Genomic DNA, 24,337 nt, shown 5'->3' with positions numbered 1-24,337 from the left:
TTCAGTGTCCATGAATTGGAAACCCAACATTTTTAATATGTCAATTTTCCCCTAACTGATCTTTAGATTTAATGCAATTCCAACTGTGGAATCAGAAAATCACGAGCATATGGGGAAATTTAGAGCATTTGATACTTATATAAGGAAAGAAGAAAACTAATTAAAATTAATTAACTCCCCAGGAAGAATTTCTGTAGATATTGACAAGATGATCCTAAAAGTTATATGGAAAGACAAATGAGCTAGACTAAAAAAAATGAAAAAGAAAAATGTTCCAAGGTTTACTGATTTTAATACTTAGTGAGTGGTTATTATCAATTAAGATACTACGGTTATAGGAAAGTTTATGTACCTGTTGATTAGAATAGACAGTCTACTGTACTCTGAAAACTATAAAACACTGGTGAAAAAAATTGAAGACAACACAAACAATGTAAAGATATTCCATGCTCATGAGTTGGAAGAATTAACATTATTAAAAGACCCATACTACCCCAAACAATCTATATGATGCAATAACTATCAAATTCCAATGGTATTTTTCACAGAACTAGAACAAATAATACTAAAATTTGTATGGAACTGTAAAAGAGCTTGAATAGTGAAAGCAATTTTGAGAAGGCAGAACAAAGCTGGAGGTATCAAAATCCCAAATTTTAAGATACACTACAAAGCTATGCTAATCAAGACAGCATGGTACTGGCAAAAAGTAGACACACAGGTCAATGGAACAAAATAGAGAGCCCAGAAATAAACCTATGTTTATATGGTCAAATAATCTATGACAAAGGAGGCTAGAATATGCAATGGGGAAAAGATAGTCTCTTCAATAAATGGTGCTAGGAAAACTGGACAACTACATGCAGAAGAATGAAACTAGATCACTTTCTTACAACATACACAAAAATAAACTCAGAGTGGATTCCTAAACGTGAAACATAAAACCATAAAACTCCTAGAAGAAAACATAGGCAGTAACTTCTTTGACATCAGCTGTCGCAACATTTTTCTAGATATACCTCCTCAGACAAGAAAAACAAAAGCCGAGACCTAGTTTGCGGCGACATGGCTAAATGCACCAAGAAGGTCAGAATCGTGGGTAAATACAGGACCGTTATGGTGCCTCCCTCAGGAAAATGGTGAAGAAGATTGAAATAAGCCAGCATGCCAAGTACACTTGCTTCTTCTGTGGCAAAACCAAGATGAAAAGATGAGCTGTGGGGATCTGGCATTGTGGCTCCTGCATGAAAACCGTCGCTGGTGGCACGTGGACCTACAACACCACTTCTGCTGTCACAGTGAAGTCTGCCATCAGAAGACTGAAGGAGTTGAAAGACCTGTAGAAGTTTCACCATTTGAAACATTGCTAGCCTATAATAAATAGGTTAATTTATGTAACAAAAAAAAAGAAAAGAAAAACAAAAGCCAATATAAACTATTGAGACTACACCCCCAAAAAGGTTTTTGCATGACAAAGGAAACCACCCACAAAATGAAAAGGCAACCTACTGAATGGGAGAAAATGTTTGCAAATGCTATTTCTGATATCAGTTAATATCCAAAATGTATAATGAACTAACTCAACACCAAAAGAACAAATAATTAAATTAAAAAAGTGGCAGAGGACCTGAATAGATATTTTCCCAAAGGAAACATAACACATGTCCAACAGGTACATGAAAAGATGCTCAACATCACCAATCCTCAGAGAAATGCAAATCAAAACCACAAGGAAATATCACCTTATGCCTATCAGAATGGCTAGAATCAAAAAAACAATAAACAAGTATTGGTGAGGTTGTGAAGAAAAAGGAACTCTCATGCACTCTTGGTAAGAATGTAAATTGATCCAGCCACTATGGGAAACAGTAGGGAAGTTTCTCAAAAACTTAAAAATAGAAATACCATATGATCCAGTAATTCTACTACTGGGTATTTACCCAAAGAAAACAAAAACACAATTTGAAATGATATATGTACTCCTATGTTTATTGTAGCACTGTTTACAATAGCCAAACTAAGCAAGAAACCCAAGTACCCATCAACAGATGAATGGATAAAGAAGGTGTGGTATTTTGTGTGTGTGTGTGTGTGTGTGTGTGTGTGTGTGTGTAATGTAATATTACTCAGCCATAAAAAGGAATGGGCTCTTGCCATTTGTGACAATGTGGATGGACCTAGAAGGTATTATGATGAGTGAAATAAGTCAGGGAAAGACAAATTCCATATGATTTCACTTATTTATATGTGGGCTCTAAAAAATAAAAGAAATGAATAAAATAAAACAGAAACAGAGACATAAATAGAGAAATAATGATTGCTAGAACAGAGGGGGCTGAAGTGATGGGCAAAATCGGTGAAGGGGAGTGAAAGGTACAGGCTTCCAGTTACGGAATGACTAAATCATGGCGATAAAAGGTACACAATAGGAAATATAGTCAATGGTACTGTAATAGCATTGTATGGTGACAGATGGTGGCTACACTTGTTACAGCATAACATGTAAATTTCTCGAATCACTATGTTATACACCTGAAACTAATGTAATGTATGTCAACTATGCTTCAATTCTAAAAAGGATAGTCTAGAAAGAAATTTACAGAAATATGGTCAATAGTTGTAACAAAGAAACAAAGGCAATTCAATTGAAAGAGGATAATCTTTTCAACAAATGGTATAGAAGCAATAAACATTCATATGCAAAAAATGAACCTTGATCTATCCTTCACATTTCATACAATTAAATTTACTATATATAAGTTTTACCTTCAATAAACCTGACTGAAATTATATAAGAACAGTATGATGTCCTTTATTTCTTTTACAATAATATATTCTGTACAGATAAATGTGTGCATACACATAGAGTAGTTCAGAAATATACCCAATAAATATGTAATTCTAAGTATATTGTGACTGGGAGTGGTGGTCAAAGGAAACTGGACTTTTTATGAATATTTAACAACATTAACTCAGTGCCTGCTATATGGTGGCACTTTTCAAAGGCTTTACACATATTAACTCATTTAATTTTCAAAGAAACCATTAAAGGTAGATACAATTATCTCTATATTAAAAGGAAATTAAGACACAAGATAAAAAATAACTTTGATGACATTACATTTACTGGTAGATTGGTCATTCAAATCCAGACAGTCTTACTCAAGTGACAGGCTCTTAACTGTGAAGCCACATTGCATCTGTGCCACAGTTCACTTCCACTCTGAACTTCTACAAAAGTGAAATTCTAAATCACCTATGGAATAAATAAACCAGTAAGTGGACAGGAAAAAGATATGCCACAGTGTCTCAAAGTCTCTGAGTGGGCTTTTAAAATAGGTTACTAAAAGTAAGTCATCAAAACATATGAGCAGAAATCATACACAGGCTTTATCAATTACTGCTGTTGAGACATTTTGGGGCAAAAGAAATGCATTACATTAGAATTTACTGGTACAAGCTTTATTTCTCTTCAAAAGCCCCAATTTTCTTTTGGAAACCTTTTTTTTTTTTAAAGATCTCATTTATTTATTTGAGAGACAGCGCACAAACGGGGGAAGGGCAGAGGGGCAAGCAAACTACCCCTGAGTGCAGAGCCCGACATGGGGCTCGATCCCAGGACCCTGAAATCATGACGTGAGCCAAAATCAGATGTTTAACCTGACTGGGCCACCCAGGTGCCCCTTCTTTTGGAAACTTTTTATAAAAAATCAGTGGTTATTATGTCTTCAAGAACATAGTACAGTTTTACTTGGAAGAGTATACTTTCATATGTGAGGATTGTAGGGGGACAACAAATTGCTAATCTACATACATCATCACCATAGTTTAGGTCTATAAACTATTAAGAAACTATTAAGAAACATGCATCCATGAATTAATAGATACAATGTGTAGAAAAACTAGATAAGCCAGTCTCAAGGACCAGAATCTTGACTACAATGAAAAGGCAAAGTATTCCCAGTCTAGACATCTACATATGACATCAGGGTGAGGAGGAGAAAGTTTTAATGACTTTATCATTATACCTGTTAATGCCCTTCAGGCAAATACCACCAGGAACATATTTGGAGTCACAATTGCTTTATTGAATCATACAAAAATGGAGACCTCACAATCATAGAAAAGGAAAGTGTTAGAAAGGACTTAGTGTTAGGTGATTTAGGGCTGAGGTAAAGGAAAAGAGGTTTTTTCGTGGATTCTATCAGGTCAGAAGGAAGCAGTGCTATATAATTACATATTACAAGGAAGGAAGAATAGAACGTTAAAAATATAATTGCACAAAAAGCACCAGTCACTCACAATAGCTAGGATCTGGAGTTCCTTGGCGTATTTGTGGTTTAGACAATGTTCTTGTTTCTGTTTGTGTTCAAACATGATTATAGAGTGGTCTTGTTTTTATCTTGATCAATCACAGTCACAGAGTGACTTGTCTGATGTTGGTTTTCCGTGAAATGGTTTATGTTTGTCTCCATACTCTGTCTGTAAGTGCCAGGACGGCATCAGCAAAATGAAACTCTGGGAGCTGATAGTTCAGATCAGCTCCCAGATGTCAGAGGTGGGAGGGATTGTTTCTTTACCAAGATAAAAGAAGGAGTCAAAAAGAATGGTGAACTCATTATTAAAAGAGAACCCCATACATTTTACTCTAAGCCTTACTGAAACTAGTAATAAACAACAAACAATCTGATAAACAATAGGTGTACCAACAATGATTTTCAATTCCCTAATCATTAAAGAACTGCAGAAGTCAATAATAAAAGGTGACAAAGCAATGATTTGTGTTTGGATTCATTCCATTATTCTTTTCTTCCTTGCTATCCCTCTCATATTTTTTGCTGCCTCTGCACATATGGTTCCTTACCCTGGGATCATCTTATTATCTACAGGAACTTTGCAAGATTTGTTTTTTCAATTGATCAAAGTTTATGCTAGTAAAAAGCCTCTGTCATTGTTATTTCTACAGAGATTCACAGACTTCTATTGTATCTTTAAAATACCTCTACTAATGTTTTTACTTTTTCTAGTTATAGCTCCGCATACTTCCACTGTGAATGTGTTCCAAATTATTGGGGTCAAACAGACATTGCCCCCCTCTTGCTTTTTCTTTTCTTTACTCCCTCCTTTGCAAAGACAATGCAAGCCATCAAATTCTATTCCTAGTTAGCACAAAGAATTGTCCCCTGACTAGTCCCCAGTATGAAATTATGCCCCATGTACCCAGAAAAATGAATACCTTTATATCCAATTTCCTGACATCTTCCCAGAGTTCAGTAGTTCTTAAATTTTACCATTTATCCACTGAATATGAACATCCCTATCAGAGATATCTCTTTAAGTAACATTTTCTGTCAATTTAGTATTTTGAGTCTTTATTTTCCAAATGTTAGTGTAAAATATATATTTCAAAAGCCCTGATTTGCTTTGCTCCCTCAATCTTTTCACCAAATAGATTTCATGATAAACTTTACAACTTACTGTTGTACTATAATTTATAGTTATTTAATTAGTGTGTGTGTGTATATGTGTGTGCAAACAGAGAGTTTATTTGCAATGTTATTTCGTAAGTAAGTTCTTTGGTCTTGTTGCTTATATATTCTTTAAGAAATTGAGTGGTGGGGGGTGGGAGGGATGGGGTGGCTGGGTGATGGACATTGGGGAGGGAATGTGCTATGGTGAGTGCTGTGAATTGTGTAAGACTGTTGAATCACAGACCTATACCCCTGAAACAAATAATACATTATATGTTAAAAAAAAGAAGATAGTAGGAAGGGAAAAATGAAGGGGGGGGAAATCGGAGGAGGAGACGAACCATGAGAGACTATGGACTCTGAGAAACAAACTGAGGGTTCCAGAGGGGAGGGGGTTGGGGGGATGGGTTATCCTGGTGATGCGTTTTAAAGAGGGCACGTACTGAATGGAGCACTGGGTGTTATACGCAAACAATGAATCATGGAACGTTATATCAAAAACTAATGTAATGTATGGTGATTAACATAATAAAATAAAATTTAAAAAAAAGAATAAATGAGTTAGTTTAAGCAAAGTACATGCAATTATAGTGGCCCATTCAATAAATGTTAACTCTTTCTAAGGGAGGAACATTATTTTTATAATAAAATTACCTTAAAAATTAAAAAAAAAGAAATTGAGTTTCAATCATTATAGATTATCATCATAACTTATGTAACTAAAGAATCAAATCATATCTATAACCTGAGTTATCACTAGAGGAAGAAGCTGTCACTGTATTCCTTTGAAAATGAAGGCTGATTGGCACACATCAAAATGCAAACAAATTCCACTGAGAATAGGCTGTCACTAGGAAAGCAGGCAATTTAAGCGAATAGCTCTGTGTGCGTGTGAGTGTGCACGTGTGTAGAGGAAGAGAGAAGGGACCTGGTTGAACAATGATTTTACAGCACATGTTCCAGAAAGTGACATTTCAAAAGTTAAGTCCTTACCCAATCTCATATTCTTCTATTGTAGTTTTCAATTTGTTGTTTCTGGAAGGATTCGAAAGTACTCAAATCTTCCTGTGTATTACTTTATAGAGTTGTTTTTTTTTTTTTAAAGATTTTATTTATTTATTTGACAGAGAGAGACAGTGAGAAAGGGAACACAGGCAGGCAGAGTGGGAGAGGGAGAAGCAGGCTCCCCGCTAGGCAGAGAGCCCGATGCGGGGCTCGATCCCAGGACCCTGTGATCATGACCTGAGCCAAAGGCAGACGCTTAACGACTGAGCCACCCAGGTGCCCCGACTTTATAGAGTTTTTACTCAAATATTAAATGTTTAGAATTTCTGTGTCCAAAGTATGTCAGGAGATCTTCAGTATATCTGGAATATTATATCTGATATTTTAGAACCTTTGTATCCATAACATACTACTAAATCTTTGGCATGCTTCTGACTCTAATACTATTTATCCTTGCTTTTTTGTAATTTTTATACTTTCATTACATTAAATTACAAAATTTTAGGAATAAAAAAGATATATAAACCATAACATAGACATAAAATAAGACCATAAAGGCCATTGACATGTTGCAGAAAAGAAACATAAGGCTTTCAAGGTCAATACCTCCACTGGGCACCGGCTTATAATAGTACTGAAACTAGGGGCGCCTGGGTGGCTCAGTTGGTTAAGCAACTGCCTTCGGCTCAGGTCATGATCCTGGAGTCGCTGGATCGAGTCCCGCATCAGGCTCCCTGCTCAGCGAGGAGCCTGCTTCTCCCTCTGACCCTTCCCCCTCTCATGAACTCTCTCTCATTCTCGCTCTCTCAAATAAATAAATAAATCTTTAAAAAAAAAAAATAGTACTGAAACTAGTGTTGGTCCAATTTAGTGCTAGGTCACTATTCCATACTTCTTACCCCAAACTGGAATGCTGCTAATCAAGTATTACTCAAAATTTCTACAGCTATGATATATTAAAATTTTTATGAGAATAATGTTTTTTCAAGGCCATAGTTTTCCTTTTTTTTCTTTTTTGAGCGGTGATAATATAAGATGCTACTCTGAAGAAATATGTAACTACTAAAACAACCTGGACACTTAAAATAACCTCTTTGAAATAAATGCTGACATAATATTTGTTTGTATTTTATATTAGTATAATAGTTTAAAATATTTGACAATTCCCTTCTATCTACCTTTATTGATGTAACATGAGGTTCAAAATCACAAGCAGAAATATCTCATCTAGTGACATGTGAACTGAAAAATGGGCAAATTATACCACAGCATCCATCTAAAATTATATAACGTCATTTATTAATGATCAATCTAGTTTTAAACTACCACTTGCATATTTTTATGCTTATATTTATATATGACATACATTTTATGATAGCTATCTTGAGTAAACAACTGGACATGGAAACATTCAATACTTCTGGCAAAGCACCTTATAATAGAATGAATACTTCTTAGGTAGAAACTGCTCATCTAGCAGTTTTTCAATAATTTGGTTTAGTGAATTAGTTTTAATTATTTCATTACAATATTTCATTTTTGTCTATTTTTTCTTAATTTTAATCATAAACAAATATTCATCATATGAACATCATATCAACAAATAATTTAGTTGCTGCAATAGATCAGTGTGTCCTGGTTTTCCAAGTGGGTGCTTGTGGTCTCAGGTATTCAGTCTGTGAAATAAATTGTCCATCTGTTGTCCTAATCCATCTGTTACTTCGACTTCAGGCATTATGATTGTCTAAAATGTTCATAAAAATACATAATAATTTATTATTTTGGTTTGATACTTTAAAATTCTCAACCCATCTATTACCAAGCCTAGTTCTTATATATTTTAATTTAAAATGCTTTTGTAATGATAATATAATATTAAAGTCAGTTTATGATCAAGCAAATGTTATCTCAAGAAGCATAATCACATCTATAATACTGTTACTTTACTTCACTGCATGACATGCTACAGAATTATTTGTCCCTTAGATTCACTCACACTTTTCTGAATAACTTTTATAATACCAATCATTTCCTTTTCTTTTTCTTTTTTTTTAACAAGTCTCCTTTTCCTTGACTTACTCTATCGTCATAGACTTACACTTCTATGTAGAATTACTAGTCCTCGGATTAAGTCATTAAAAGATGAATCTGTCATTTCTAAGGGTGAAAAAAATGTGACATTTGAATTAAAAAAAGAAGCAGGTCAAATATAGGCCAAGGAAAAAGCCCGTAGAAAAATATTCTTCAGCTTTTCCTTAAGACATTTGTCTGATAATAATGTGAATGATTTCTCATTAAATCTAAGCCATTTAACATATTATTTTTGTGTTTGAAAATGACAGCACTTTTGCTACCAATTTTGCACTTGAGAGTTTTTGCCTCTCTTATATAACTGTTATTTTTGATTATTAATTAGTTTCTGAAATAACTTACACAGTTTATATAAAACCACCATCATTTTTTCATGGTGTGTTTTCTCTTTGTGCATCACATTGCATTATCTGGTCTTCCCATTACAATTCTACTCTCCATTTCTTGCCTCATTTCTCCTACTTCAGCTTTTCCCAGTCTCCCTTGATAAAATATTCCCATTTCATCACCCATAAATTCAATACAATGCCTGTACTCACCACAATTTGTGGTTTTAGAACAATTTTAAGAAGTCTCAGCACATCAAGTATTTTAACACTGAGATAGCTTATCAGTTGATGTATTAGGCAACGCTAAATACACAGACATTATATTCTATCTAAGATTAATCTTATTAGAAATTTCATCTAAGAGCAGAGGCAGATTTACCATGAATCAAATAAACCTTAAGTTCTTGGGCCTCTAACTACCATGGTGCCTTCCTAAGGTCTTGGGAGGGGCCCCAAATTTTATATTACTAATATATTTTCTTTTCTTAAAGGGCGTCCACCCTGTATAAGCTTCAGGTACCACAAAACCTAGATCTCTCCCTGCCAAGAAAGTATAGTTGATGATTAGACCACCATATTGCTTCTAATACATAGCTCCCCATATCAACCTTCTAAAATCATCCAATCTGATAATCTTTCTGTGTACTTTTGAACCCAAAGCTTGAAATTTCAGGCCTTAGACCTAGATATCTACTTCGGACCCATCTACTAGAAAAGAGATTTTTATTTTGTTTGCCATTTGTAATAGCTGACCTGAATCCTAGTCTGATTCTCAAAAGTGTATGGGCAGGTAATGATATACTGAATGAGCATTAACAATATCAAATTAAAAAAAAAAAAACTTAGCATTGCAGCAACACAAATAGACACAAATTAATTTATTATTAGACAAGAAATTAGGAAAAATAAGGTGATTAGTGAAAAAATCCAATTAAAGGAAAAATACTATAAAAGACAGCTTCGTAGATTTTAAGGTTAAGTCTGAAGAAACAGAAGAATGAAAACTGAAAGAGCAACTGTAAATAAAATTCTGTAAACTATTTTAGATTTACCCTATTAATATTTTAAAGGTGAAGATTTTTATGTTTGCATTTCAACTCAAAAGGTAACAACTTTGCACTAGTAATTGAGGTCAGCCTCTACTACAATCATTCATTTGAGAAAATAAAAGTTTTCATTAATTTTTTTCATGTAGAAATATGTAAAAATGAAATGACTGAGGATAGAGGACTTATAAAGCAGCATAATAAAAAGACCAATGTTCATTCTAAAAGAAAGGCAGTAAAAATCAGGTCTGATTGTAGGTTGTCAGTCTGAACTGCTAGGTCTCATTAAGATTTCCCTGAAGGGACACAGCGTGCTACCTCCAGGTTTTCTCTCTCTGGGGGAGCCTGAAAGAAGGTGACAGAAAATCAGATCCAACAATCAAAATGTCAGAGGTGCCTGATTCTGCCGCTCTCATGCTGGGCACATAGTAGGCACTCAATAGGCTTTTGGATGATGGATTGGCCCAGCTATATTAAGTTAAACATTCAAAGAGCAGGGCTAGAATTAAGAATAAGCTTTGACATAAAGACTTCCATTATAAGGATTTTCTAAAGACATTAAGGTTTTTGCCTTGTTGTTTTAAATCCGATGCTTGTCTATATCTTAGCTTGTATGCTACAAATGTGGTCCCCTATTTTATGATTCTGAAAAACATGTCTTTTTAGCCTCTGCAAATGCTGATCAGCTCTACAAGAATTTGTTTAATTCTTTAAATATATTACAATAGTGGAACATATTTTTGCTGTTATTCTAAACCATTTTCAAGAATTATTTATGAAATTCAGTTTCCTTCTCCGTGAATTCCAAAGTACATGTGTATGCACTTGTGTTTATTTATGAGAATGTGAGTGTGAGAGCAAAAGATTAAGAGCAAGAGGGACTTTTCAACTGTTTTTAGAAATTTGTAGTATCATATATTTCAATTTATGTTTTTCATTTCAGCATACGATGGGTTCAGTAATAGTTAAAAATAAGTAGTAGGTGTTTTCTAAAATCTCACAAGTGTGATATTCTCACTATATCCATATACAAAACAAAAATGAGATACAAAGAGGATAAGTTGTTCATATTTAAAATGTGATAAATCTATCCTGTTATTGTTATTTTGTTGGCGTAGCTGTAAGGCTAGATAATACAACAACCAATAAAGAATGCAAAAAAATCTAGAATTTTTCATTACTATAGCTTCTTTTGTCAGAATCATTTATTTTGTTTTTTTACCCCATTCAAAACATGAACCAGCGAACTTCTATTTTTTATAATATAGCAGACCTGACACTCTGAAAGATGGTCTGGAGTTAACAGCTACATACTGAATAAACAGTTAAGAAAAGTAGGAAGGGAAAAATGAAGGGGGGAAAAATCGGAAGGGGAGACGAACCATGAGAGACGATGAACTCTGAGAAACAAACTGAGGGTTCTAGAGAGGAGGGGGTTGGGGGGTTGGGTTAGCCCGGTGATGGGTATTGAAGAGGGCACGTACTGCATGGAGCACTGGGTGCTATATGCAAACAGTGAATCATGGAACACTACATCAAAAACTAATGATGTAATGTATGGTGATTAACGTAACATAATAAAATAAAAAAATGTAAAAAAAAAGAAAAATCTTTTTAATTTCTGCACTTATAAAAAATAGAAGTAAAATCAGGAAGTCTAGCAATTGGTCACACAGAGGACTGGCTTCACTAGGCAGATTCTGCAGAACCCAGCAAACAACATCAGGCATGGGGAATAAGAGATATAGGCTAGATCTCTCTCATTCCCCTCCCCCCCCACACAAAGTAGTGAGTTTTATAGGAAACTGCAAAGATCTAAGACCCCAGGGTCCATGCCATCAGTATAATTCTGTTAATATCAAATTTTCTGGAAAAGTTCAATCAACGTAATGTCATATACAGCTGATGAGGATGCAGATTGCTACAACTACTTTGGTAAAAGTTTGTAATTACCTATTAACTTGAAAATTCACATGCTCTCATTATTTAGTCCTTATTCTGAATGTAAGAAGAACATTCACATATTCTTATTTAACTATCTGTTTATAGTCTATCAAAATTCTTGAATATATACACCAGGAGACGCAAAAGAAATATTGATAGCTGTTATTTTATAGAAAGATTAAAAAAATGGAAATACAAATATTCATCAATCATATAATGGATTATTAAATTGTGGTATGTACACAAGGAAAAACAACAAAATAATAAAATTTACTAAATGTACAGCATAAGTAGATCTCAAAAACATATTGAGTGAATGAACAGATCAAGTCACAAAGGACATATTTCATTCATATAGAAAGACAGATTGAACCCAACACTTTATCTTTAGCAAAGGTTTAGTAAATGCACAGTTTAGGATAATGGTAACTTCTGGGGGAATCAAGAATGGGATATTTTGTGGAGCAGCACAGTAGGTTTCTCAGGTCCTTGCAAACATTTTATTGATTACTATGGAGGGTACTTATTTCACTATTTTTATTTAAATTGTACATTTTTAAAAAGATTTATATATTTATTTGAGAGATAAAGAGTGCATAGCGGAGGAACAGAGGGAGAGGGAAAGAGAATCTTAAGCAGACTCCATGCTGAGTGCAGGGCCCTACATGGGGCTCAATCCCAGGACAATGAGATCATGACCTGAGCTGAAACCAAGAGTTGGATGCTTAACTGACACCTCACCCAGGTGCCCCTAAATTGTACATGTTTAAAAAATGTGTAGATGTGCCATGTCATAGTGAAAATAAAAAAAAAGTCCATAAATCAAGGGGCACCTGGGTGACTCAGTCAGCTAAGCATCCAACTCTTGATTTCAGCTCAGGTCATGATCTCAGGGTTGTGAGATCAAGTCCCAAGTTGAGCTCTTTGCTGGGCATGGGGCCTGCTTAAGATTCTCTTTCTTCTTCTCCGTCTGCTAATCTACACCTCTTTCTTCCTCCCTGTCTCTAAAAAAAAAAAAAGTCTGTAATCAAAAGATGAGAAGTGAAAGGAATATAAAGAAAAGTAGGATAGAGAAATATGCCAATGGTTTTGAGTGGAAGAAGGCCCACAAAATATTTTGTATATTATTTGCAAGTGTATTAGTGAAAGAAGAAACATAAATGAATGAATTAGTAAAAAGGGACTAATAAGACAGTAAGACAAAGAAACAAAAGGTTGTAAATAAGGAAAGTTAGTTAGAAAATATTAAATATGAGAGTGGCTTTTATTTGAACCTGGTAGATGGAATGTGTCTTTGCATCCACTCATCCTTAAAAGCCCATTATACTGACATTAAGCATAAGTCCCTAAAGACCAACAGAGAAGGAGGAGAGAAAGATGGATCTGTCTAGGCTCCTCTTTTTCTCTCCATAGATATATATAGAAAGATGAGAGAGAGAGAGAGACATGTTCAGAGAAATTAACATTCCTGTGGGAAGTAGACTAAATATGCTTTCATATACATGGCATCTTGAAACTTTGTCTCCTATAGGATGTTTCTCATGAAGATGGAAGATAATGTGGCCATGAAAAAGGAGAAAGGAAGGGAAGGAAACTGTTATCTAACAAATAGGAAAGATGAAAAGAATCCTCAGGATAGTGACAGAGAGAGATTCTAGGATTAGAACCAAGCCTGGAGAAAACCAGTACTTGACAGGAGTAGAATGTTGGAGGGTTGCTAAAGGATGAATGTAAATTTAACCTTCCAGTGAGTTGGAGGACAGGTTACTGATACAGAAGAAGAAAAGTAGGTAAGAAAACAAGAAAATATAATCACAGTACACTACATGTCTTTAGTTGAGTAATATTCACATAGTCATTATCAATAATTGAAAAAAATGCTCCCTAGTAAACTATATTAACGAACTGGCAAAGATGGAAGAAAGTGATACTGCTGTGTGAGGGGAGGTTAAAAGAAGGGTAGATTTTCCTATTTCACCTTCGGAAGGCTATAGATCCTAAATGGAGGACTATATAAAAACCTAATAATATAGTTACCCATACCTGGAGGGAGTGAATAGGATGGAATATCAGGAAACAGAAGAACAAGCATTTTATTTTTAGTAAAATAGTATAAACTTGTTGCTTCAATAAACTAGAAATTAAAACAGGGAACCAGTGATGCATTAAAAAAATTGGTTTTCATTATAAATCTTATAGAATTCTTTGTTTTTTTAAAAAGGTGTTATGTCAAAGATAAACTCAAAAATGGATGAAAGACCTAAATGTGAGACAGGAATCCATCAAAATCCTAGAGGAGAACATAGGCAGTAACCTCTTCGACATTGGCCACGCAACTTCTTTCAAGACATGTCTCTAAAGGCAAGGGAAACAAAAGCAAAAATGAACTTTTGGGACTTCATCAAGATAAAAAACTTTGGCACAGCAAAGGAAACAATCAACAAAACTAAGAGGCAACCCAAGGAATGGGAGAATATATTTGCATATGAAATTACAGAGAAAGGGCTGGTATCCAAGATCTATAAAGAACTTCTCAAACTCAACACCCAAAAAACAAATAATCCAGTCAATAAATGGGCAGAAGATATGAACAGACACTTCTCCAAAGAAGACGTACAAATGGCTAGCAGACACATGAAAAAATGTTCAACATCACTGGCCATCAGGGAAATACAAATCAAAACCACAATGAGATACCACCTCACACCAGTAAGAATGGCTAAAATTAACAAGACAGGAAACAGCAAATGTTGGTGAGGATGTGGAGAAAGGGGAACCCTATTACACTGTTGGTGGGAATGCAAGCTGGTACAGCCACTCTGGAAAACAGTATGGAGATTCCTCAAGATGTTAAAAATAGAGCTACTCTATGACCCAGCAATTGCACTACTAGGTATTTATCCCAAAGATACAGATGTAGTGAAAAGAAGGGCCATATGCACCCCAATGTTCATAGCAGCAATGTCCACAATAGCCAAACTGTGGAAGGAGCCAAGATGTCCTTCAACAGATGAATGAAGAAGATGTGGTTCATATATACAATGTAATATTACTCGGCCATCAGAAAGGATGAATACCCAACATTTGCATTGACATGGATGGAACTGGAGGGAATTATGCTAAGTGAAATAAGTCTAGCGGAGAAAGAAAATTATCATATGGTTTCACTCATATGTGCAACATAAGGAATAACATGGAAGGCCACAGGTGAAGGGAGAGAAAACTGAATGGGAAGAAATCAGAGAGGGAGACAAACCATGAGAGACTCTGGACTCTGGGAAACAAACTGAGGGTTACAGAAGGAAGGGAGATGGGGGGGTAACCGGGTGATGGGTATTAAGGAGGGCAGGTGTTGTGATGAGCATTGGGTGTTATACACAACTAATGAATCGTTGAATACTACATCAAAAACTAATGATGTATTATATGTTGCCTAATGGAACATAATAAAAAATTAAAAATAAATAAAAAATAAAAAGGTGTTATGTATAAAAGTGAGATAAAAACTAATTTAAGAGCAAAATGACAAGAGAGTGATAAAGAGGATAAACATAAAAAGTAGTGGAAGGAGAATCAAAACTTCCATGGCTGTGATTAGGGTATGGATAGTCCTCTTCCTCTAGCTCTGACGTTATTCTTTCTTATTTTTCTTTTTCCTTCTCTTGGACCCTCTTCCATACCCTTCTTTCCTGTTTATATAATTTTGATTTTCTAATTTTCTTTTTGTTTCTTTAATTATCTTTGCCTTGTTTTCTTTTTTCCATTCTCCTAATATCATAGGCTTTTATTTTTTTTTTAAAAAAGTCAACACTTGAAGCATGTTTCAATAACTTTCCCCAAATATTTTAATACCTTCGGATGTGCCTCTTTCATTAACATGGGTTCAGCGGTCCTCAATGGATTCAGAATAAGTATAATATGAAAAAAGTTATTAAAATCACCAGGGGAGGGATGCTTGGGTGGCTCAGTGGGTTAATCATCTGCCTTCAGCTCAGGTCATGGTCCCAGGTCCTAGGATTGAGCCCCACATTGGGCTCCCTGCTCAGCAGGAAGTCTGCTTCTCACTCTCCCTCTGCCACTCCCCCTGCTTGTGCTCTCCTCTCTCACTCTCCCTGTCCCTCTGGCAAATAAATAAATAAAATCTTAAAAAAAATCACCAGGGGAATATTTTCAAATTATATATACCCTTAGCTTCCCATTTGGACAATAATCCCTAGAGTCTCTAATTTGATAAGTATCTGCAGATAGTTATAATAGTGTTTTAGAAGATGTCTCAATATGGACTATTTTAGGTTTTATCCTTTTATTAAATTAAACTTTATGTTCAAAATATCAAATGCTCTCAGCAGCATGATTGAGAATCCTTTGGACAGCAGGGACTAAAATGTTCCTCAGTCAGTAACCCAATAATGGGATCTATAAGTTCCTTTCTATTATTGAAACACATAACTTAAATCTTAACTAGAGTTTTGAATAATTTAGTTCACAGAAAGCCATTTCAATAGCTATCTTTTTTGTGTAATGACATCACAGATTTATCCCATACACTTTTAACCATAACAACATGTTTAAAATAAGAATAATTAATAATTTTAATAAGATAGGCCAAAACTCTAATTTGATAAAAATTAATTAAAATGAAAAATTATACCAAATCATAATGTAAAGTACTTTATTTTCAATAAAATACATAATCTGAAAGAAACAATAAGCTCAAATTGTTTTTTTACTATTTACCAATATGTTCTATAATTTCAAAACTTCATTTGCTGCATATAAGGATTATTGTGTGAAATGTTATCTTTGTTTATCATTTGGCAAGTTCATATACATATATTAAGACCCCCTTCTGCAAAAAGGCCTTCCCAGTCCCCCAGATGTATTTAGTTTCTCTCCACTGTTTATAATTACAGCACATTTTAAACTTTTTATCAACAGTGTAATAATTTTTTACAAGTTTGAAATGTATACCAGTATAATAAGACTCTTGAGGATGATGACCTTACTTTGTGGTTGTTTTTTTTTTTTGTATTTCTGGAATTTGGAAAATCAATATGTTATATTTTTCACATTTTATGGAAGTATTTTTTCGGCAGATGAAATTAGAATAGTATTATGAACCCTCATATACACATGACTCATAATCACTAATACCTATAAATGTACATTTCAGTATGTATCTGTAAAAGACAAGACCAGAATACTATTTTCACACCTAAAAAAGTTTACAATATTTCTTAAATATCAAAAACCAAATTAGTACCCAAATGCCCTCAAATGTCTTTTTTTTTTAATGTATACCTACAAGTTGGGTGCTTGAGCCAGCTCATTCCACCTTTTTTGTATTTTCAATAATTTTGTGAGCCCAGTGTTACAGTTATTATTAACAGATTATATAACCATACAATTAAATATATTATATTAAAATTTTAAGGCAAGAAATACTAAAAACCTTACTTTCTAATTATCTTATTACCTTTTTCTAACACCTATAATCTTGAGATTTACATCTATTGTATCTGTATGGTGAAAACATAATATGCTATTGTACAATGTGCATCTTTTCTCAACTCTGTCTTCAGTGATGCCATGTTAGTAGCCTTAAATTAACCACAGTGAAAATAAAATACATGTGTTCCTGTTTCTAGCTGTGTGCCTTGAAAAATCGAAAAACAATGAACAACTCAACTATAATGAGAAGCTAGTGTCCAGATTGTGATCTGTAATAACAGTTCATTAATAAGAATGAAAGCTCAGGGCGCCTGGGTGGCTCAGTTGGTTAAGCAACTGCCTTCGGCTCAGGTCATGATCCCAGAGTCCCTGGATAGAGTCCCGCATCGGGCTCCCTGCTCGGCGGGGGGTCTGCTTCTCCCTCTGACCCTCCCCCCTCTCATGTGCTCTCTCTCTCTCATTCTCTCTCTCAAATAAAATCTAAAAAAAAAAAAAAAAAAAAGAATGAAAGCTCCTTGGAAAATATCTGATTCCAGATCTGGAATAGAATATGTGTAGGATGAGCCTGAAACATCTTATCATACAAAATAAAATGGAAGCTATTATTACCAGTGGGCTTATATTAAACATAACAAAACAAACTTTAACAGACTACTGCAGAGATGGGACAATACGAGCATCAAAAATAATAACTGCCATAGATTGAGAGAAGAAGATCAAATATGCTAACATCTTTGGATTAATAATCATCATAAAAATATATATTTATCCCCTTTATTACATGCTTGGTAACCAATTGTTATTCTGAATAATTGGGATGAGAACAAGTCAAAGATTTATTCTGTATTTCCTATTTGAACTATACTTCATGGTGGCACCTGGGTGGCCCAGTCGTTAAGCGTCTGCCTTCGGCTCAGGTCATGATCCCAGGGTCCTGGGATCGAGCCCCGCATCGGGCTCCCTGCTTGGCGGGAGGCCTGCTTCTCCCTCTCCCCCTCCCCCTGCTTGTGTTCCCTCTCTCGCTGTGTCTCTCTCTGTCAAATAAATAAATAAAATCTTAAAAAAAAAAAAAAAAGAAAAATGAACTATACTTCATGATACCTAGAATAGTGTAAAGAATTCCAGATAATGAATGAGGAAGATGTGATAGAATTAAAATATCACCATTATTCCACCATTAAAGAAATAATGGAAGTAGACAATCATCACTGATGGCAGTTAAAGTGCTTAGGTGAGAGGCTAACAGCAAATTTTATATGGATGGATCAAAATGAGAGCATCTAGACATGCTGATCAAAATTAACCTCACAAAAAGGAGATATGGTCAGACATCACGTGTCTCTTATAAAGATGCTCTAAGAAGTACAGAACACCTTTCTGTTATCCTTGTCAAACTGTACAGTATTAAAGATGTGTAAGAGGATGTGAAAATAACTAAATGGAATTTGAAAAATTAATGTCTAAAATTTAATGAAATCACATTTTTCACTTGAAGAGGAACAGTTGGGACATTTTATAATGCTAAAACATTTTTAAAAACCTATTTCTTTAGAAAGTCTAATATTTTTCCTAAGTGACTCTCAAGGCAGTAGTGAAAAATTTTAAAGCTCACAGTATGCAGTTGCAACATTTTGAAAATTAGCTCATTGTTATTAAATAACTCTTTGAGAACTATTTGGCAGTGAGGCTTATTAATTGATTATAAATTATATTTTAAAACCCTTTGCAGAGGGTTCCTGGGTGGCTCAGATGGTTAAGTGTCTGCCTTCGGCTCAGGTCATGATCCCAGGGTCCTGGGATCGAATTCGGCATCAGGCTCCCTGCTCCTTGGGAGCCTGCTTCTCCCTCTGCCTCTCTCTCTCTCTGTCTCTCATGAATAAATAAAAATTAAAAAAAAAAACCCTTTGAAGAGAAGATGCATGATAACTGTTAATATCTCACTTGTTCTGTTATAATCTTATTAATTTATATTACTTCAAACATGAAATATTTATTATAAAGATATAAAACATGTTCAATCTATGAAGAATCTAAGGCTTAAGATAAAAATCATTGTAAATAAAACTCTGCCTAAAGATATATAAAAGTCTTTATCTCTCTGTCTCCTTTTCCCCTTCATGCACACGTGTGGATGCACAAATGTGCATCTGTCTATCTCTGTCTACCTATGTTTCTATCCATCTATTTATCTATCTGACTTTCCTTTGGTTAAAAGATCAAACAAATTTTGCTTTTGAATTTTATTGAATTTCACAAAGTTATATTTTATAAATTTAATTATTTCTTATAGGTGAACACAATAACAAATTTCATTTCCATACTGTCATATGTGTATATTATTAGTAGATGAATAAAAATAATCCATTGGTCAATACAGTTGTTTACATAGTAACTGACAGGGCAAACTTTGTAAAACTCTACTTGGTAAGCGGTTCCATTTCCTGTATGTGGTAGAAAATAGCTGGCTAGCAGAATTAACTTGCTGCCTACTTGAGGCAGTTATTTTGGGGGCTGTAAAGAGATGGGAGGGATAAACTACATGAATGAAAAGAATTAATGACAACATTACTGGTCAATACAAAGATATCCCCCAGCATCACTGGCATGGTAAATTAAAAATATATATAGCACCTGCCATAGCAAAGCTAATGGTGCAGAGCTTTATAAAGAAGCTGCCACCTTAGGTGGTGGTGTTTATACAGTCTGTACCTAGAGTGTTCAGTTTCTCCTTTAGAATGCATTGATTAGCTAGAAATGCCTTGATTGAAGGAAAGGAGACTTTACCCTTCATAATGAATAGGCCTCACGTTGTTGCTCTAATGTTCTAAGTCTTCGGTTTATCTTTGTTTCTAGCAGTGTGACTCTAAATCAAGATTAAAAAGCAACTCAACATGAGGTAAAATAAAAAGGAGGTCATTTAATCACCCTGTTAGTTTCAACTGATTATTGATTCTTAGAGGCGATGTCTAATTCTGCCAGAAAATCCATTTCAGTAATGATTACTGCCTCAGTTTTATCCATGATACTGGAGGTTATTAAAAGTGGGAATCTCAAAGGAAGTATACAACCTTAGGCCATTAAATCATATTTGATATTTTTTATCACAACTCTGCCCTTTAACCTACAACAGAATCAGAGTACTCATTTAGAAATATGTGCTTTATCCCAATTCTAATTATTACATATACAATCCTTTAGGAAACAAGCACATTGAAATACCTGATAGATAAATATCAAACAATATTGGGCATATTGAATGTCTTATTGTTTCTTATTATCACAAATACACAGCACTCAAGTATTATGCCTAAAAATCTGGCATTATTCTATTGTCGTTTGTTCACTCAAATTATTTTAGAGTCATGTCCAAAATGCTATTAGAATCACAGATTTGCTAAATATAGTGAATAGAAATATCCAAATACAGTTCAAAAAGGTAAATACAGATGAGATATGTGTCTCTAACACAGATAAGTAAAGCTAGGATGATGCTTTATTTTAGGTTTGTTACGGGCAGTGTGCCACCAAATCAGAGATTTGCTTCTTTGAGTATGTCTCTATATTTGTAGTTGTTTAGTGAAATTTAGCAGAATAAGAGAGGAGGACATATATGGAGCCTAATCTAAAAAGTAATGTTTCAAGTCTGAATTTATTACTTAAACTTCTACTAAACAATAACCTAGAATAGACCTAATGAGTGTCAGGAACCTCATGCAATGGGAATGAAGAAAGGAGAGAGATTTGAGAGTGGAATTGTTAAACATTTGGTAGCAAGTGAATGTTGAACATAAGATAAATAGAGTAATCCAACATGACTGCTATATTTATGAAATAAGCAACTAGATGATATCTCAAATAAGATAAAATATAGGAGGAGCAATTAGTAGGGGAGATTATGAGCTCAGTTTTGAAGGAAGTTAATATGAATTTGAAATTTTTATTTATGAGGCCATGAAAATATAACTCTAATATTCACAAAATAGGTGTAGCATGGAATTAGAGTTTGTGAATCTCAGTGTACTCATCATCATGACAGTGAATGGGCTTTTGAGGAAAAAAGTAATAAAGTAAGCAGATAAAAGTGTAGTACAGAAGTTATTTTTCAGTTGTATACTTCATTTGAGTTGTGTCTTTAAGCTACAAAATATCAAATTTTGTTTAAATCAGAGTTTAATCACATTATACTAAAGATGGGACCCTTCCATTATAATTATAAAAAGCAGATAAACATCATAAAATAAGAAAAACCAATTTATATCATGTTACCAAATATAGGTGTTTTTACACTAATTTGCAGACTAGAAAACAATCATATAGGGGCGCCTGGGTGGCTCAGTTGGTTAAGCGACTGCCTTCGGCTCAGGTCATGGTCCTGGAGTCCCGGGATCGAGTCCCGCATCGGGCTCCCTGCTCGGCAGGGAGTCTGCTTCTCCCTCTGACCCTCCTCCCTCTCATGCTCTCTGTCTTTCATTCTTTCTCAAATAAATAAATAAAATCTTTAAAAAAAAAAAAAAGAAAACAATCATATAAAACTGCAAAAGGCACTGTCAAATGTTGCTATTAAGTTTTTATTCACTTGGTTTGTATAACCCGATTTCATGGTGGTTACACTGTAGTCAGGAAAGACAGATCAATAACAAAATAAATAAGTAAAATATTGTAAAGTAAATAGTATTATCTGAAATGAAAAAAGCAGGAAGGTGAGGATATATGGATATGAGAATACTACTATTTTAAATAGAACGATCAGGGACAACCTCATTGAGAATGGAATCTTTGAGATGGGAACATTTTGCTATCATGTTAATAACATAAAAATGAAATGGCAGTCTAGGTAGATCAGATTTATCCAAGTTATAAATCAATGAAGTCTTGCTGAATGATAGGTCTATCTATACACAAACTTCAGCTTTGTTTTCATTTTTCTACTGAAATTACAGAAAAGATATTCTGAAAGATTATACATATGTGTTTATGTATGCATATATATATATACATACAGCTATATTTATATTCATATCTATATATGTATACAAGTTATTTTATTTTAATCTTCACTGCTTGATTTCTTCTTCTCAACACTGAAACGATCACTAAAATTGACAAAACCCTAGCAATACTGACAAAAAAAATAAAAGAGCAGATACAAATTACCAATATTAGATTTGAAATAGGAAGCATCACTACAGACATGGAAGACCTCAAAAAGAGAACAAAATAATACTATAAACAGTTTTACATGCATTAATTTGAAAACTTAGATCAAATGAACCAATTCCTCAAAAACACAAACTACTACAACTTGTACAATATGAAACAGAGAACTGAATAGTTCTATAACTAACAAGGAAACTGAATTCATAACCTTAAAACTCCCTAAAAGAAATTGCCAAGCCCAGATGGTTTCACTGGCAAATTCTACTGAAATTAAAATAAGAATTAACACCAATTCTACACAATCTCTTACATAAAATATACAAAAATATTATGTAAAATATATAAAATGTACATAAAAGTGGATCACAAACATAAAAGTAAAATGTAAAACTATAAAATTTTTAGAAAGAAACAGTAGAAAATCTGGATCTAGGACTAGGCAAAGCATACTTTAATTTGACACAGAAACACAACCCATAAACATTTCTAAAGATGGTAAATTGGACTTTATCAAAATTCAAAACTTTATTCTGTGAAAGATCCTATTAAAAATGAAAAATAGCCTACACTCTGGGAAAAAATATTTTTAAATCACAGACTGATAAAGAACTTGTGTGTAGAATATTTAAAGAACTCTCAAAACACAACTGTAAAACAATAACAACAATGAAATTAGAACATGGAAAAGAAATGTATGAGCAAATATCTCACCAAAGAGGAAATATAGATAGCAAATAAACACATGAAAAGATCAACATCTTTAATCATTAGAGAAATGCAAAATCAAGTCATACTGAAATATCACTACATGCCCACCTGAATAGCTATTAAAAAAAAAAAAAGTTGACAAAACCAAATGCTGGTAATGTTGCAGAAAAACTGGATCACTCATTCCTTATTGATATAAATGTAAAATGGTAAAGCCCGTTTGGAAAAACAGTGTTGAAGTTTCTTATAAAACTACACATGCAACCACCATATGATCTGACAATTGTATTCTTGGGCTTATATCCCAGATAAATAAAAAGGATGCTAACACAATATCCTCTAGATAAATGTCCATATCCATTTTATTTAAAATAGTCTACATCTGAAACAACCCAGATGTTCTTCATGAGATGAATGGTTAAGCTAATGGTGGTACATTCATATCATGGACTACCAGTCCACAATAAAAAGGATCAAACTATTGATAAACATAAGAACCTAGAAGAATATCCAAGGAATTATTTTGAATGAAAAAGATCATCACAAAAGGTTACATGCTATGTTATTATATTTATAAAACTGTTTCCCAATGACAAAATAATAGAAATGAAAAATGATCTGTGGTTCTAGGAGTTAAGATGGAGTGGGGTGTGAGAGAAGTGGGCATGGTTATAAAAGGGTTATATGAGGGACCTTTATTCACTTGTGCATTTCAAGTGCATTAATTTCTAAAAATTATTTATTTGACATAGAATGCCAATTTGAAAATTGTTACAAAAGTTTAAAATAATTTCACTTTATTAAATTGTGTGGGAGAGTAAATTTTTCTATATCCTGTACATTATTTGTGTACAAAGTGAATTTAAAACATTCCCTGAGGGAATATTTTCTAAGTTGTTCTCAGGCATGGGTAGCTATATGTAAATCAATTTAGAATCCACAACTTGCTTATTGTGTCTCCTAAAATCTAATACACCATCTTAAGAGTCCTGAAGAGAGTATATTCAAGTCCCCAGACGAATGTGAGGCAGACTTGTAAACTGCCTGAAAATTGACATCATTTCTTAAGTCACACACTTAATCCAATGGAAAAAGGTGAAAAACTTACTGGCTCAGGGTGTTTAAGCATACCCCC

At 34.0% G+C, this 24,337-nt stretch overlaps 2 pseudogenes; both read left to right on the top strand.

The window, feature by feature from the left end:
* Nucleotides 1-1,052: 1,052 nt before the first annotated feature.
* LOC115936505 (large ribosomal subunit protein eL43 pseudogene) lies at nt 1,053-1,435 on the top strand (annotated as a pseudogene).
* Nucleotides 1,436-2,405: 970 nt separating this feature from the next.
* Nucleotides 2,406-24,337, top strand: part of LOC102746321 (uncharacterized protein C11orf98 pseudogene) — a 48,743-nt pseudogene continuing 26,811 nt past the window's right edge.

This window comes from Leptonychotes weddellii, chromosome 8 (genome assembly GCF_054177405.1).
Source record: "Leptonychotes weddellii isolate Sample4059 chromosome 8, ASM5417740v2, whole genome shotgun sequence".
Lineage (NCBI taxonomy): Eukaryota > Metazoa > Chordata > Mammalia > Carnivora > Phocidae > Leptonychotes > Leptonychotes weddellii.
This window is presented reverse-complemented; position numbering and strand designations above follow the sequence as displayed.